Genomic DNA, 12,935 nt, shown 5'->3' on the forward strand with positions numbered 1-12,935 from the left:
AGAGCAGGGAAGAGTGCTTCCTTTGGTTTTGCTCACAAAACTCTTTAGGTTACCATGTCAATTGATGCTGCTGTAAACACATTTCAGATGTCCAAACTAAGCACTTTATCTCAATGACTCTCACAACAGCCTTGTCATATTAAATAAATATCATCTCCACAATGCAGCTGGAATAAGAATAGTTTCCTTCTGTGGCTACGTAATGAGTTTGTGGATAAGGTGAGATCACAACCCAGGACTTCCCAGCTTCTAGATCTTAGCCGTTGTGGCACCACTTGCTTTCTCTAGCTCTGTTCTTGCCTTTATTCTTATGCATTAATTAGAAGTATTTTTTAGCCCAAAAAGCTCTTAGAACAGGAAGGAGAAGAGGAAGACGACATCCCTGTCCTCAGGCTTACAATCTAAAAGATGTGGCACAAAAGGAAAGCGGGATGGAGAAGGAGAAGGGGAGAAATCATGACCTGCCATCAATTTTTTGCATTGCAAATTTATTATACAGTGGTACCTCGGGTTAAGAACTTAATTCGTTCTGGAGGTCCGTTCTTAACCTGAAACTGTTCTTAACCTGAGGTACCACTTTAGCTAACGTTCTCATCCTGAAGCAAAGTTCTTAACCCGAGGTACTATTTCTGGGTCAGCGGAGTCTGTAACCTGAAGCGTCTGTAACCTGAAGCGCCTGTAACCTGATGTTACAGACTGTAATGGAATTAGTTCAAAGAGAGGAGGAGCCAAAAGGCGCTCTTCTCTCAGCAGAGCCAGTGGATGGAGAGCCACTGAATACAGTGGTACCTCGGGTTACAGACGCTTCAGGTTACAGACTCCGCTAACCCAGAAATAGTACCTCGGGTTAAGAACTTTGCTTCAGGGTGTAAACAGAAATCATGCTCCGGCGGTGCGGTGGCAGCCGGAGGCCCCATTAGCTAAAGTGGTGCTTCAGGTTAAGGACAGTTTCAGGTTAAGAACGGACCTCTGGAACAAATTAAGTACTTAACCCGAGGTACCACTGTATCTGGAGTGGGGAGCAGAATAGCACTTTCTAGCCTTCCCTTTTACAGTCAGTGGAGTGTGGGAACAGGACCACACCCTTTCCACTGTCTGCACATAGGCTCTTCCATGGAATCGGGAAATGCTTGGCTATTCTACTGCTGACCACTCCATGCATTTGAAAAACTAGTTCTTGAAAGTGGTAACGGGGCACCTGTCAACTTTTGACAAAAGCTATGGAAATATGCTTTAACTTAGGACATGCCTAGGGTTTCTTCCTCCCAAGCCCCTCTAGCAAGGCTGCTGTACCTTTTAATTAGGTGCAATGTTGGATATAAAAGGTCCTTCCTTTCATTGCATCTCTGTGCTAGGAAGAACTTCACTTGCTGAGCTTAGCTGGCATGAGCCCAGGAGAATTATCTCCAGGTACTGTCCTGCTTTTGCCTCTAATAATATCAGCCTTCTGTGATCCCCCTTTCCTTACTTAAATGGTGTCTATTTCCCAGCACAATCGCCAGGTCTTTAACACAGCTGCACGGCAGGCAGAAATTCAGCAAGTCCAGCTGTCCCCATCACCACTTCACCTTCGCAGAGATGTCAACCCAGAAGAAAAGTAGCAAGCCTTTCCCATATGCAGCTTGCGAGGTGCATTTCCCAGTCACTGTGACATCTTTCATCCTAAGTTCACTCTGTTCCACTTGTACCTCTTCGCTTCCACTGACTCCACGAAGGAGAGGGAAGCCTTGATTGGCCATTTCTTTTCCACTTGCGGCAGTGAAATTCAAGCACCACCTGGAAGCCACTGTGAAATGCGATCGGTTTAAAGAGGTTCTGCGGAAAGTAACTGGAAAGAATGACACCATGAGACCCCTTCCCCCCCACCCCCCCAAGTGAAATAAATAAACTGATACACTCCGTAACTAGGAGAGCATTTGGTAAGGCGGAGTGGCTACCTTGGGACAGGCGCATGTAAGGCAATGCACAGTGGGCTGGATAAAGTTGCTAGGGGGTTGTTCAGGTACAATCGGCCTTGCTGAGCTGTAGGAGAGCAGACTAGGTCCATGTCTTTCCTACCGGGGTAAACAAGGGCGTGAGCTGCCTTTGTGTGACCCCCATCTCAGGCAGCTCAGGCAGAGCAATGAAGCTGCAGCTAGCAACAAATTAAAGAACCTCTTAGGCACCAGACACATCTTGTTCTCCAGCTGCAAACACACCATACATGTAAAAAAGCACACCCAAAGTATTCTGGGAACTGTAGTTTGTTAAGGGTTCTGTTAACTGGAGCTCTGTGTAGGGTTACACTACAGTTCCCAGCATTTTTGAGGGGAAGTGCTTTAAATGTATGGTGCGTCCCACAAGTTTCACTTCAGGGCTACCAGATGCGGAAGGAAGGCGTTGAAGGGAGGTGAGCATGTTATGGAAAGGAGGACAGCAATGAGCACCACCACCAAACTGAGACTCTGTATGGGAGAGAAGATGTTTGTATACTTGTGAGTGAGATAACATACATACACATGCATGTGCCGTCGCTATTACAAAATTGCTATTCCGCGATTTGCTGTGATGTGTTTTTAAAGGATCGTGTTGTTTTTATGGGCTTTATGTATTTGCTTTCTTGTAAGCTGCCGTGCAGCTTGTGCAAAGGGCAGAACTTAAACCATTCAAATAAACCAAAAAATGCAACTGGTAGGGGCTATTGTACCCCAGCAGCTGGGGAAGAAACTTCCTGCATGTTGCAGACAAATAACGAACATTTATGGCTCATAATGTCTCAAAAGGCAGGATACACTGAGCAAGGCTCTACTGTTCTTTCCCATTCAGCATTTACCTCACAATGGGATTTGATGGTGTCTACTGGCCTGGGAATCCAAAAGAAATGAAGCAGGAGGGTGGGGGGGAAGTAGTCTGCACTAAGAGGTTACTCAAAACCCTATGTCTTCCAGTCCCTCTTAAGGCATATCTGCGTCTACAATGTTGGCTTCCCTTTCTTCCATCAGCCACCTCTATTTCAGTTGTGATACCAGAAGTTGTGCCACTTCCCGCATCAGCAGTGCTCTCTATCTTCACATGGCAATCCCTGCATCAGTGCTGTTTCCAAGTGATGGCTCTGCTACCTTTATTGGGAGAACAAGGGCATACTTCTGTTATTTCCAAGGGATTGTGCCTGACTTGCCCTACCTGACACCCTCCTGATGTTTTAGACTACAACTCCCATCAGTCCCCCAATCATCTGGAAGATGAGGAAAGCAAGATTATTCCCTGCATGGTTAGCATGAGGTGTTAAGCCCCATGTGTAGAGAGGTGCTTCACACTGTATATTTTTATTACTCGGGAATGTTCCTTAAAATCACTTTCTGCACTATAAGAATGTTGACTGCTTCCTTCACAAGGGTAAAGTCTATTGGTCCAAATAGTACTTTACTCCTATGTACCTGTATGGAAGATTACAGTTACCATGTACATAGTTAAATTTGGGGGATTTGTTACCAAAAGACGTATTGATGGCCATCAGCTTGGATAGCTTCAAAAGGGGGTAGGCACATTCCTGAAGAATGAGGCTGCATATGGCTATTGAGCATGACAGCTATTGATGCTCCTGAATTCCACTTGCTAAGAATCACAACTGGGGGATAGTGGGGTAGCACTCATGTCCTGTTTGCAGCTTCCCATAAGCTGCTGTGAGAACAGGATGCTGGATCAGGTGGGCCTTTGGTCTCATCCAGCAGGACTCTTCTTACATGGGAAGAGTTCATGTAAAATTACTGGACCATAAAGAAGGCTGATCGCCGAAGAATTGATGCTTTTGAATTATGGTGCTGGAGGAGACTCTTGAGAGTCCCATGGACTGCAAGAAGATCAAACGTAACCATTCTGAAGGAAATCAGCCCTCAGTGCTCACTGGAAGGACAGATCGTGAAGCTGAGGCTCCAATGCTTTGGCCACCTCGTGAGAAGAGAAGACTCCCTGGAAAAGACCCTGATACTGGGAAAGATGGAGGGCACAAGGAGAAGGGGGCGACAGGGGATGAGATGGTTGGACAGTGTTCTCGAAGCTACTACGGGAGGCAGTGGAAGACAGGAGTGCCTGGCATGCTCTGGTCCATGGGGTCACGAAGAGTCGGACACGACTAAACGACTAAACAACAACAAGGTTGTACTTGCCACTGGAAGCAACCAAAAAAGTCCTTCACCTGGCAAGTGAGCCTCTTCTTGCTATAGAGCAGGGTTTCCCAAACTTGAGTCGCCAGCTATTTTTTAAGACTACAAATCCCATCATCCTTAGCTAGCAGGACCAATGGTTAGGGATGATGGGAATTGTAGTCCCAAGTTTGGGAAACCCTGCTATAGAGCAGGGGTTAGCAACCTTTTTCAGCTGTGGGCTGGTCCACCATCCCTCAGACCATGTGGTGGGCTGGGCTATATTTTTTTGGGGTGGTGGTGGAAATGAACGAATTCCTATGCCCCACAAATAGCCCAGAGATGCATTTTAAATAACAGCACACATTCTATTCCTGTAAAAACACCAGGCAGGCCTCACAAATAACCCAGAGATGCATTTTAAATAAAAGGACACATTCTACTTATGTAAAAACATGCTGATTCCCGGACCGTTCGTGGGCCAGACTGAGAAGGCGATTGGGCCGCATCCGGCCCACGGCCCTTAGGTTGCCTACCCTGATATAGAGCACCCTAGCCATGTTGCTGGAAGCAGGAGTAGAAAGCTGAGAGGGCTGAGTGTCTCACAGCCCAAAGGCGGCATTACACTTGGCAAGTAGCTCTGTACGTTATGGCCTGGAACATGATTACTCGCCCCAAAAATGATGCATTTCATGGTCTGCATGTGGCAAGCGCAATGTGCTTTCTGGTTCCCGCTTTCATAAAGACATAGGTCCTGCTGAGCCCTTTCCAGAGTCGTTTTATACGTCTTTCTTGCTTGCAGCAATGTGCGGTCAATGTATGGCGAAAAATATAGCAGCACAAGAATCAGGAAATGCCTGCTGCGAGTCTTCTGTAAGAATGAAACTCTAGATAATTTAAATGCTGTGATGTGCTGCCAGCAAAATGAGTAGCTACTTGTATTATTTTATATCTGAAAGTTATGAATTGCCTTTGAAAAAGATTCCAATACAATAAATCCAGGGAGTTAAAATGCTTTAGCTATCTGCACTTTCATTCTTACAAAAGGCTCAAAGGCATATTCACACAACCACATTACTCTGTTGATATGTGAAAATAGACTTCCAGTTACCTTGGCTTGTGCAGAGATGCAAATTGTGTGTGCGGAGGTGGGGTTTTTGTCTTCTGGAATTCCACTGCAAAACTATCCTAAATGCCGCACACTGAAAAAGCAATGAGAATGGGCTCTCATCAACTGGAAGCTTTCCCCAGCATCTTTCTTGGAGTATTTTGGGATGGCTACCTGCAAATGTGTGTTACTATTCCCAAATTGTAACCCAGAAAATTATACTTAAGCAAGTGTTGGAACCTATTTGTGTGGGATACAGACCAATAGCGAAATATATATGGGGGGGATTTATATGGTATTCATGGATGGGCTCTTTTATGATGTTGGCAGGGCAGATACAAAATGCATTTGCATATGAAGCAAAACAGTTGTGCAATTGCTTCACCATGCTCCAAAGTGCAGGTTTTATCATTCCTACTCTGCCATCTGAAAAGAGCTATTGATGAAAAAAGCATGACAAGATGGCTCTTCCATTCCCTTAATTGGACCCATGTTGGTGCTTAGGTTGCCCATTGGTGACCACAACTCACTATCCTCTCCTGTCAAGGTGTGTATGTCAAGGTTACAATGTACGATATAGCACTTTGCTTACAAGAAGGGCTGCAAGGGATCAACAGGCAGAGATACCAAAGCAGCAATTTGAGACCTACAGAGACAAGACCAAAGATTGGCTTTTACCCAGACATAGACCTTTCCCTGACCTGGGACTTTTGAAACCCAGGTCAGGAGGAACTAATGGGCTGCCTGGGAGGTGATGCCATGCTGAACCCTAGAGAGACAGTCCTGCCTGTTCTTTCTCCAGAGCCAGTGTGCTGTAGTGGTTAAGAGCGGTGGACTCGTAATCTGGGGAACCGGGTTTGTGTCTCCGCTCCTCCACATGCAGCTGCTGGGTGACCTTGGGCCAGTCACACTTCTTTGAAGTCTCTCAGCCCCACTCACCTCACAGAGTGTTTGTTGTGGGGGAGGAAGGGAAAGGAGAATGTTAGCCGCTTTGAGACTCCTTCGGGTAGTGATAAAGCGGGATATCAAATCTAAACTCCTCCTCCTCCTCCTCCTCCTCTTCTTCTTCTTCTCCCTGTTGTAGTCTTGAATGGCTCAACTCAAAGGGGATCACATACAGGCCAGTGCACAGATCCCAGGGTCCCTAGAGGATAAGACCCCCTTTTCATCAATCCTATCATAATGGTGGCCACTTTTTACTAGCATTGTATAAGAATGAATTTCTTTCTAACTTTTTAACCATCCAATTTAAATATGAAATTCTTATCTGCTCTTGCTGTCTTTCTAATAAGCTGAAAAGGTTGTCCAACCTTTTATAAGGTGAAAACATATGTGTAAATTTGAATTTGTTTGGTGGCTGAGTTGTTCAACTATTCTGCACATGGCCAGGCATTTTAGTACTATTGCTGAGCAGTCTGGATTGCCCTGGTGCATAGAAACTAATAATAATAATAATAATAATAATAATAATAATAATAATAATAATTTACTATTATTTATATGTCGCCCCTCTGGCTGGGTTATTAGCACATACTATGGTAGGTCATCCTTTCCCAACTTTCCTAGTATGTTTAGGTGAAACATAGCAAAATAATAAATGGGATATGTGGCCATGGAAGCAGGTGACCCATTCACCAAGTGTACAATGGGTTCTAGAAAAACAGATGATTTATAGATGAGTCAGCCCTGACTCTGTGGCATCATAAATAAGAGTATTTGTCTTAGATCAGAGAGATTTCCATTTGTGTCATAAATAGTTTCACAGGTTCCACAACTCGTGGGAATGCCCCTCCCTGTCTTACAAAACTCCACTTTTAACAAATATTCTGCTATTAGGGAGCAAAACTGTTCCCTACAGTGTGGGAGTTAACTTGAAATAGCTGTTCCAGCCTTTCACTCTCTTTGGTCTCAGTCAGTCAGATTAATCACTCAGCAGCCTTCATTCAGTGTAGTACTTGAAAAATCAAGAACAAAGGATCCCAATCAGATCCCAGACTCAAAGGAAACGGCCCAGGCTGATAAAGAGAAAAACGCAGAATTCTAGTGCTGCTGAATACAGAACAGTTTTCATGCACAAAGTGTCAGGTTTCGGTGGGACATAAAATGTCAGTTCTGTTTCGTTTTCGTTTTGTTTTATGCTTTTTGGCGGGGGCAACTTTTAAAACCTGAATAAGACAAATATGGATGTTTGTAAATTGTGCTTTATAGGCATATGTTTTATTTATCGAAAAGAAGGCTAAATAATATGTACTTTGTGAAAACTAAAATATTATCTGTGGCTTCAGCCTATGGCAATGGACCGTCTTGAAGGGTTATTAGCTACTGTTATCTAACAGTTGAGGGTGAGGTGGAGCTGTGACCAATTGACTTTTGACAGGCAGTGCAGTGAGTCAAGTAAAAAGAGGCAGCATAACAGCATGGCAACTGGTAGTCTAAATCAGTGTTCCCCAACCTTGGGCCTCCAGCTGTTTTTAGACTACAATTCCCATCATCCTTGACCACTGGTCTTGCTAGCGAGGGATGATGGGAGTTGTAGTCCAAAAACAGCTGGAGGCCCAAGGTTGGGGAACACTGGTCTAAATAACAACTTAGGGCATGGGTGAGGATCCTGCTGCCTTCCAGCTGCTGTTGGACTCCAGTTCTTGTCAGCTCCAGCCAATGGACAGAGATAAGTTGGAAGGGGTCCCAAGAGTAATCTAGTCCAACCACCTGCCATGCAGGAATTTCAGCTAAAGAATCCATGACAGATGATGAGAGCCTACTTACATCTAGAGGGACAGAGGTGCCCCATTCCTGACTTAGGGGGTGGGGATTCTTCTTTATATAGATCTCCTTTGGTTGATATGCGTAGAGCAGGCATAGGCAAACTCGGCCCTCCAACTGTTTTGAGACTACAGTTCCCACTATCCCTGACCACTGGTCCTGTTAGCTAGGGATGATGGGAGTTGTAGTCCCAAAACAGCTGGAGGGCCGAGTTTGCCTATGCCTGGCCTAGAGGAACAGGGATGGCCAATCAGGAGTTGAATCTGTGATTGGTAAAGGCTCGTGGCAGAGGCTCTTGAACACCGCTGGCAGTGGCAGAGGCTCTTGAACAGAAGGACACTTCTGCCTTATTCCAAGTTACTTCCAGAAGTGCATAAGGAAACCTCTGCCTTATTCCAAGCCACTTCCAGAAGTGCAGGTTGAAAGTTTGGATTGCTTGGCCCAATGTAATATATTTGCTCTTTTTCTCTCCCTTTTAAGATTAGCCAAAATCTAAGTCTACATATGCTAGAGGCAGAGATACAAGCTTGCACCCATAGTAAAACAAAAGCAGGTGTCTTCACTTTTTTATGTTCATATTTCTCCATGTTTTAGAGAAATCCAAACTGTTTTGCAGCTATTTTTACTAAGAATTTTTAGGGAAGGTGGAATATAAATTTAATTGCTAGTTACGCACTCAATATTTCACTCACCTTGATTTATCGAAGTGCCTGATCTTAGGGGACATCCATGCTTGGAAAGCTGAAGCTTGTGGTTGTTTGATTTAGCCAAGGAAACAAACATTTTTTTTAAAAAAACAAAACCCTCTGTTGCTATAAAAAAACCCTCTGTTGCCTTCAGGGCACCACTGCACACACAAAATTATCCTTTGTGGTAAAAAGAGGGTATCATAAGGCTTATTCATTACTTAATTATTTTAAGACATCTGATGTCCCTGAAGGGTCTCATTGTTAACCATTAAAATTAAGTGTACTCAGAATTTTTATTAGTGTGCACAGAAAGAAAGCTGCTGGATGCCACAAATTCCGACTGTCCAACATACATACATCCAGAATAAAGAGAATTTCCCATTTACATCACAACAATATTTATATTAAAGGGTGATAGGATGTATTTAGAGTCATGGACTTTAGATTTCTGGATTTTGAAGCAGTTTCCCCTCCGTTGTATTTTCTCTGTTCATTGAATTCCATATTGCATGCACATTCACACACATATACGTATGCTTGTGTATCCCTCCCTGCCCTCAAACCCCCCCCCAATGTTTTCAACTCCTGGTAATCAAAGGGACATGGCCTAGAGGTAATTGGACATTGGCTATCCCCAGATCCTCCCACCACTGTTCCACATGGGCTCTCAATTCTGACTAGTGCATCGTATTTCCAGTAAAAACAAATGTGAAACTGTGGCCATTGCTTAAGAAAACTCTTCCATGCCCATTCTTACTGGCTGAAAAGGTGAGTGTGGTAGTTTGTTCAGTGGGTGTTTTGTGTTCATAATCTGTGCCACTGGACAGAATGCTAGGAGAACCCAGTTTGCTAAAAAGAACCCCGATGATGGCAAATCAGCCTTTTGCATGCTTGCTTTGCTTACAAGCAAAGGCAATGGGAATAATTGTCTAATTCTCCCAAATACATTTTCCAAATGTGGAGAGAGCCTAGGTGGAAGGCTGACACTGAATCATGCATGTGCAACCCTAAGGATAGCATAACTGCCCCAGAATAACCTAAGGAAAGAGGCTGAATTTTCATGGCTGTACTTCTAACATGGGAACACTGGAAGGAGCAGGTGAGCAGGCAAACAGATGCATTACACACAAAAGAACCAAAACTACACTGGATAGAAGTGCTGTAACTTCCACTGCAAACATCAGCGTAGAGATCCTGAGAAAAGACCATAGACTCCAGGCATTAAGGAATTTCTTAGACCACATCTGTGCTGCTTTCTACATGCTTGCACTGTTTTGAATGTGCTCCAGGGAGCCTTTCTACATAGATACTGTTGCATAGGAGCCACTTTTTGATGCAAAAAGGGGGGGATCTTTATTGGCCAGCTTCTGTTTTTGGGATGCGGGTGGCGCTGTGGGTTAAACCGCAGAGCCTAGGACTTGCCGATCAGAAGGTCGGTGGTTTGAATCCCCACGACGGGGTGAGCTCCCGTTGCTCGGTCCCTGCTCCTACCAACCTAGCAGTTTGAAAGCACGTCAAAGTGCAAGTAGATCAATAGATACCGCTCCAGCGGGAAGGTAAACAGCGTTTCCGTGCGCTGCTCTGGTTCGCCAGAAGCGGCTTAGTCATGCTGGCAACATGACCTGGAAGCTATACGCCAATAAAGTGAGATGAGCGCCACAATCCCAGAGTCGGCCACGACTGGACCTAATGGTTAGGGGTCCTTTACCTTTTACCTCTGTTTTTTAAACGGTCTTTCTGATATATGGTTGTGCATTGTCTGTCCACCTGTCTCAGTGTTTTCTGCCATTTAAATATTAATCTGCCACTCAGGGTATATGACATCAATCATATTTGACATGCTGTTATCAGTTTTTCACAAGGTGCTGCTTCCTTCCCTCTTGTACAATGGTGATTGGGTTCATGCCAACAAGAAGGGACTGAGGTATGATTGCCCCAAAATTGCTCAGGGTTTTTTGAAACATTTCCCCAAAAAAGCTTTGAATGGCTTTTCAAACATTTGATTTGAACATTCAAAGAAACTCCAGGAATCCCACACTTTTAACAGCTCCATGATGCACATGCAATTCAACAGGCGGAGCTCTGTATCGCTGTGTCTTCATGGCAGGAAAAAGCTTCCGCAACTGAATTTCTATCATGCAAAGGAAGTTAGAAGAATTTTTTTCTGGAGGATCTTGTCCATAAGTTGCTTTGAGAGCCTCTTGGGATTATAGAGCTGGTCATCTTTCTTACTTAAATAAACAAATCTTTTCACCAGCATGGCCTACAGCTTTGATCAGCTGCAAGCTAGACAAACAGGGGCTTCCAAATGCAGATTTTTAAAAGGCTTATTCTTCTTTGATCACCTGTAGACTGCTGCTAACTAAATCTAGAAAGAGGAGGGAAAATATTATTTTCATTAGGGAAGAAATTGTTAACATACATGCTTGCATGTGAACGTTATTTAAATATGTGCAACATAACCTATTAAACTAAGTTATTAGACTCACTGAATCAACCTATTGAAATTAATGGGCATGACTGAGTATGATTTATTTGGATGCAACCCAGCATATTTAGGATGGGAAATACAGAAATGCTTCTTTTTGGAAATGTTTAATATGTGAACTGGAGATTGCCCCCCTCAAGATCTACTTTGCCCCCATATGTATTTATTTCTGGCACTATCATTTTGCAGCAGCCAAGAAATGTGAGGACAAGGGGTGCTGTTAGAAAAAAGGGGGGAGGGAGAAATCCATTGGATGCAAGAAAATAAAGGAGTGCATGGGGCTCAAAACACACATTTCTGTGCACCTGGAGACCTCATTGCTTCTTTTCCAGGTGTGCTGCTAGCCATTTCCATGATTCCTATAACTGCCCAGGGAGCACTAACTTGCTGCTGAATGATCTACCTGCCCCATGTTAACTGCTGGAGCATACATGGCAGACAGCAAAGGGAATCCATTGCAGTGTCACTACATGCAGTAGAAATTGCAGAAGCTGTTGCCACAGTCCCAGAGGTAGGTGGGTGAGTAGAAAGAAAATCAAACTGGCACAGCTGCAGCCAGGTGATGATAGGAGGGCAAGCAGCAAGGAATTCAGAGGCATGTCAGAGGACTCATCACCAAGTAGAACAGTAAACGTTCATGTTGCAGGCCTGAAGGCAAATGCCAAGAGTCATCCCTTTCCACAGCTCTCCTTTATTGCTGCATTTTTCCTGATGGGGCCAAGAAGACACAGAGGCAAGGGCTGTTGGGACTGATGGTTTATTTTGGCTTCATGGTGCCTCTTCATTTGCAAACAGACATTCTAGAGCTAACCACAAACTTACATAAGGGCTTCTGTGCTGCAGTTCCTTCCTGTGGCACTGCAGGAAAGCTTCAGAGCCAAGCAACAGCACACAGCCTTCAAGAGCTTCTCACAACACATATGTAAACTGTAGGCACATTGGCCTTGCTGTGATCTTCTGTTCTATGGCGACCCTACAATGAAATGATGTGCTAAGGCAGCTCATTCCTACATTGAGCTGGGATATCTTCACAACAACACAGCTGTGTGGCTGTTCTGGGTACCAGGAAGCAGGTGCTGTTTACTTACTGGTGGAAAATAAAGGATTTGACCTCAAACTTTCGTGTCTGTGAGCTGGGGGAGAAAGGCAGTAGCTCAGAGGTAGATTTAGGGTGCATGTTTCCAGATTTGATCCCCAGCATCTCTTGCTGGAGCTGGGAAGGATTGTTCTCTTAAACCTTGGAGAGTCACTGCCAGTCCGTGTAGGTATAAGGAACTTGCTGCCCTCCAGGGGTTGATGGAGCCCAGCTCTCATCAGCCACAGCTGAGCTAGACAGACTAATGATCAAACTGATAGCTTTGTGGGTTCCTCAGAGATTCAATCTCGTGGGAAAACTGAGGAACAACATCGAAAACTATTCCTTACTCCCACATATTGTAAGCATATTAAAAATAAATCCCATTCTTGGAGGGGGGGGGGGAGCAAGGCAGAGGAGAAAGCAGTTCAGCCCAGTAAATTTATGATCCTGCAAAGCCACTGCCTCCTTTCACGTTCCCATGGATTATTTTAAAAATCAATCTTAGGCAGAGTAGGAAAACCAAAAATAGCATCCATCTTTTCACTCCCACTCCTTACTACACAGTTCGAGGCAAAAGGGTAATATCACTTGCGTATTTCCAGCTGGTTGCTGTTCAAATCCTTCGCCTATTGTCATTGTTGAAAATAATTATAACCGGACAGTAGGTGTAGCTAGAACGCATAGCTAG

Source organism: Podarcis bocagei (assembly GCF_964188305.1).
Source record: "Podarcis bocagei genome assembly, chromosome: 3".
Taxonomy (NCBI): domain Eukaryota; kingdom Metazoa; phylum Chordata; class Lepidosauria; order Squamata; family Lacertidae; genus Podarcis; species Podarcis bocagei.